Source organism: Triticum aestivum, chromosome 2B (assembly GCF_018294505.1).
Source record: "Triticum aestivum cultivar Chinese Spring chromosome 2B, IWGSC CS RefSeq v2.1, whole genome shotgun sequence".
Lineage (NCBI taxonomy): Eukaryota > Viridiplantae > Streptophyta > Magnoliopsida > Poales > Poaceae > Triticum > Triticum aestivum.
In genome coordinates, this window is record NC_057798.1 from 170,600,648 (window position 1) to 170,606,509 (window position 5,862).

Here is a 5,862-nt window from a genome sequence, read left to right on the forward strand (position 1 = left end):
CGGGCGACGTGGGGCAGCGGCGGTGAGCGCAAGCGGCAGCGGCACGGATCGGGCGGCGGCGGAGTGGCTGCAGCAGCGGCGACAGCGAAGTCCAGCGATGGCGGCGGTTCTAGCGAGATGCGAGGCGAGGCGAGGGGAGAGGGGAAAGGCCGAGGCGAGCTATTTATGGAGGGGGCGGCCTCGGGAGGCGTGGGAGAGGGGCAAGGGAGAGGCGGCGCGAGGAGTCCGCGGCGGGGATGGCGTCCATGGCGGCGGCGGACTCCCGAGCGGAGTCCCGCTCGGGGACGGTGGCGACGGGCGAGCTGGCGTGGGCTGGGCCGTGGCCTGGCCTGGGAGCTGGGCCGGCCCAGTTAGTGGGGAAGGTTTTTTTACATTTTTTCAGAGAACAAGAATAAAAATAAACAAAAATATATATATAGGCATATTATATACCCGAATTTTCAGGAATTTTTTCTATAACGTGAACATTTTTCTAGTGTCAAATAAAATCCTCAAAAATTTAAATAAAGCAATGAGTGCTACAGCTGCAATAAAACCCAATAAAAATCATTTTAAAAATACCAAAATGATTTCAAATTTAGTTCTCTCCAATTTTTTGATGTAGGGAATCATTTTACCCTATTTTCCATATATTTTATTTTTGGAGAAAAATAATTTGAATAAAAACCAAATAACCTCAAATTGAAAAATAATTCCAATGGGACTTAGAATTTAATTCTTTTAAAACTTCCAACTCATATTTCATACGTTTTGAAGAAGTAATTTTATCTTCTCTCATGAAAATTATTGAGTTGCTTAAAGTTTCTGAATTTGAAATATTTCCAAATGAGATTCAAATATTTTCATAACCCTTTTCATTTTAAATGGAAGAACTCATGTCATCTACTCTCTAGGGTTTTGTATCTGAAAAGAATTTGAATTCATGGAGATCAGAAAGCAAAGGTGAAAGTTTGGGAAAGTCATTTCATTCCCTCTCATTATTCTTTCAAAGAGTTTCAAACTTCACTCAATTTCACTCAAGCAATCATACAATCAATCAAAACTATCTATTTACTATAACATTCCAAAATTTAGAATTTTGGGATGTTACAGTAGCATCATTGTTCATCGTTCGGCATGAGTGGTGAGCTATCTCAAAAACAAAAAACAAAACAATGAACATAACTATTCATGTTGAATTTGTTTTTTTATAACTTGCATCCCGTGTTGGTTTCAACTTGGAACTTCGCATGGTAGTAGAACATCACCTTCTTAACATCTTGTATTTTTTAAGATGTTTTCAAATATTTTAAGCGTGGTTTTCATGAAGTTTCCTTCGAATGTTGGTTTCCATGTGATATTCTCCCAACGGGGAGAGTTGGAGTTGTGCAAATTCACAAGAAAAAATGGACTTGTGCGCTGGTTGGGCAGCTTATAAATAAATGGTGACATGTCGCCTTCAAATTAATAAAGCCTCCAAGTGTGACATGAAACATACAACATCCCAGAGCAAGCCGAAAAGGCCGAAGTACGAGAAAGAAGGCACAATACATGAACCGCACCCGGTAACAGAGAACACGGCGCACAGGCCAAATAGAATAAAGAGGGCAAAGCTAGCACCCAACTAGGACGCCGTGGCTGAAGCTCTATTTGAGAATGAAGTTCGTCATTCTTTGAATGCGAGAGGTCAGAGTTTCATGGCCACCATATCGCCCTCCTTAATCAGAGATTTTCAATGTTGCAAAAGAACAAACATTTCAAAGATACAATCAACTGCCTTCGCCGGAAACACGTGCTCAATGGTACTACCTTCATCCTGGTTTATTAGTCCCCTTTGTATTATGTGCCAAATTTTGACCTTAAATTTAACTAACAAAATGTTAATGAATGTCATAAAAAATAATGTAAGTGGAAACTATGTTCAAATACGAATCCAACGATATAAATTTTTATAATATGCATTAATATTTTGTTAGTTAAATCTCTAGTCAAAATTTGGCACAAAATACAAAAGGGACTTATAAACTAGGACGGAGGTAGTAAACTTATTGTGAGTGGTCCAAAGGGTCCAGCACATAGCAGAGAAACCAAACCAAATAAGCCTTTTAAGCTGACCCGAAAGAGAGTTCATAAGTGGTCTCAGCTCTCCAAAGCTAGAAGGGGTCCAGGACACGCCCAAGCCAGTCCCTAAAACAAATCCAGAAAAGCTTTGTCAAAGGGCAACAAAAGATGATCTGATGTGAGTTCTCCATGGTTGGGCAGCTTATGTAGCTCTAAAGCCGAAAACCCTTACGTTTTTGCCAGAAACTCTTTTGTTGCTCGGATAATGGAGTCTTTGTAATCCCTCCATCTTATAATGTAAGAGAAACCCTAAACCCAAAAAATGTCCTATATTATGGGACGGAGGGAGTAGATGATATTGACAATAATGTTGATGGGCATCCTTAGAGGGCGGGGTGCTTGTGGAGCAATTTCGTTGGTGACTCTGTTGGGGTACCTAGCGCAAAGTTGTTTTAAGTGGCGGGCGCAGTGACAACATAAGCAGTGCCTCTTCTAAAAAAAGAACTAGCCTTGCACGTCGGGCTTGCCACTTCTTGGTAGTTTAGTCGGCATTGTCAATGTGTTGAAAGCGATGAACGCGAACTCAGATCAGTGCATGGTGGCAGGGTTGTTCATTGACGAATGTCGCATGCTCATGAAGGATTTTTCATATAGGTCATTGTGGTAGCTCATGAGCTAGCTCGACTAGGTCGGAACAATCCACACAAGTTGTGACTGGGTGCTCCACCTTGTACGACTAGTAGTCTCTTACTGTATGATGTAACAACTATTTAAGTTCATAAAGCTCGTCATGATGGCATTTCTTAATAAAATGCCATGCGGAAATGAATTCAAGTTTTTGAATAACATATTCCTTTGATCCAATGTATCTAATCCCTTGTTCAGGTGCCAAAGGAAATGCATCTGGCATACACCAATTAGTAGGTATGAGAGGATTAACTATGGGCCCTCAAGGATAGAGAAATGATGCACCTACTCAAAGCAATTTACACGAGAGACCTCGGTTGACATATATATAATTTCCTACTGTGGCGTCAGCACAGGGGTTGTGCATACTATTTGATGTCTACTACGCAACTTTATTCTTATAGACATGTGTTGGGCCTCCAAGCGCAGAGTTTTGTAGGACAATAGCAATTTTCCTCAAGTGGATGACCTATGGTTTATCAATCCGTGGGAGGTGTAGGATGAAGATGGTCTCCCTCAAGCGACCCTGCAACCAAATACAAGAAATCTCTTGTGTCCCCAACACACCCAATACAATGGCAAATTGTATAGGTGCACTAGTTCGGTGAAGAGATGGTGATAAAAGTGTAATATTGATGGTAGAAATATATTTTTATAATCTGAATAAATAAAAACAGCGAGGTAGCAAATAGTAAACGGGCACAAAAACGGTATTGCAATGCTTAAAAATGAGGCCTAGGGTCCGTACTTTCACTAGTGCAATCTCTCAACAATGCTAACATAGTTGGATCATATGATTATCCCTCAAAGTGCAATAAAGAATCACTCCCGGGTTCCTATTAGTGGAGAACAAAATATAGAAATTGTTTGTAGGGTACGAAACCACCTCAAAGCTATTTTCTCCGATCAATCTATCCTAGAGTTCATACTAAAATAACGCAAGCTATTCTTTCCATCGATCTAATCAAGAGTTCGTACTAAAATAACACCAAAGCAAATTCATATTCATAATACTCAATCCACATAAAGAACTACAAAGAGACCCCAAAATTTCTATCGGAGAAAAGATAATAAGAACGTGCATCAACCCCTATGCATAGATAACCCCAATATCACCGCGGGAATCCGCGAGTTGGATGCCAAAACACATGTCAAGTGAATCAATATGACACCCCAATTGTCACCTCAAGTATTCATACCGCAAGACATACATCATGTGTTCTCATCTCAGAATATTCAATCCGACAATACAAAACTTCAAAGGGTAAAGACTCAATTCATCACAACAAGAGTATAGTGGGGGGAAACATCATATGATCTGACTATATTAACAAAGCCCATGATATAGATCACGAGAGAGAGAGAGATTAAACACATAGCTACAGGTACAAACCCTCAGCCCCGAGGCTGGACTACTCCCTCCTCATCGTGGTGGCCGCCTGGATGATGAAGATGACCACCGGAGATGATTCCCCCCTCCGGCATGGTGCCGGAACGGGGTCTAGATTGGTTTTCGTGGATACATATACCTTGCGGCGGCAGAACTTCTGGTCTAGGTCTACCCCAAAGGGTTTTGGAATATTTGGGAATTTATAGTGCAAATAGGGGGTGCAGGAGGCCACCGAGGTGGGCACAACCCACCTCGGCGCGCTAGGGGGGTGGCGCGCCCTGGTGGGTTGTGCCCCCCTCGGGGCACCCCCTAGGTGCAGCTCTGGCCAATTGGATGTCTTCTGCCCAAAAAAATCTCCAAAAAGTTTCGCGTTGTTTGGACTCCGTTTGATATTGATTTCCTGCGATGTAAAAAAACAAGCAAAAAACAGCAATTGGCACTGGGCACTGGGTCAATAGGTTAGTCCCAAAAAATGATATAAAGTTGTTATAAAATTATTGTAAAACATCGAAGAATGATAAAATAACAGCATGAATACTTCAAAAGTTATAGATACGTTGGAGACGTATCAACATCCCCAAGCTTAATTCCTACTCGTCCTCAAGTAGGTAAATGATAAAAGAAATAATTTATGAAGTGTGAATGCTAGCAAAGTGCGTAAGTTTGATCAATGATAATTTCAATCACTTTTTCCAGCATCATAACAACAATTCTTTCTCATAAAATTTCTCATGTTATAGTGGCAACCAATTCACATGTTAAGGTTCAAACAATGAATTCTCTTGAGTTCTCTTGAAACTCAACAACCTATGTTCTCAGTCACCAAGCAATTGCAATTCAACTTATTCAACAGAGTTTAAGTGAGAGCTCCACATACTCAACCATCATATAGTCTTCTATGATTGCTAACCCTCACCGAATACACATGAGCGAAACATTTCAACCGAACACATAGAAAGATAGGGGCTTATTGTTTTGCCTCCCAACGTATTCACCTCAACGGTGATTTCAACAATAATAAATTCATGCTACCCATATTCAACTAGACATATGTGCCTAGATCTTTCCTCACCACATGATGCTTGCCAAAAGAAAAAATAAAAAGGAATAGAGAGAATAACTTTGACTCTTTGCATAAAAATAAATACTGAAAAGTAAAAGATAGGCCCTTCGCAGAGGGAAGCAGAGGTTTCCATGCGCTTATTTGTTTGTATGCTCAATCCCTTAGTGCAAAAGAATGTCATGTTGTATTGCCCCTTAAGATGCAACCTTTATTATGCAGTCTGTCACTTTTATTCTTTGCCATCCAAGTTCGTACAATGCTCAATTTTCTCTTACACTAAATGATCTCACACTTTTAGAAGCAATTTTTATTGCCTTATTGCACCGATGACAACTTACTTGAAGGATCTGACTCAATCCTTAGGTAGGTATGGTGGACACCTGAAAATAAGATTTGGGTTTAAGGGTTTTTTGGATGCACAAGTAGTATCTCTACTTGGTGCGAAATTTTTGGCTAGCAAAATGGGGGGCAAGCACCACATGTTGAAGGATCTATGACAATATAACTTCTATGTGAATATGAACAAACATAAATCATTATGTTGTCTTCCTTGTCCAACTCAACAATTTTGGCATATAATATTTTGATGGGGGCTCACAATCACAAAATATTTCCACGATAGTGTATCTGCATGTGAACGTTCTCTCCCTTATACTAATTATTCATGAATTGCTTGTATGAC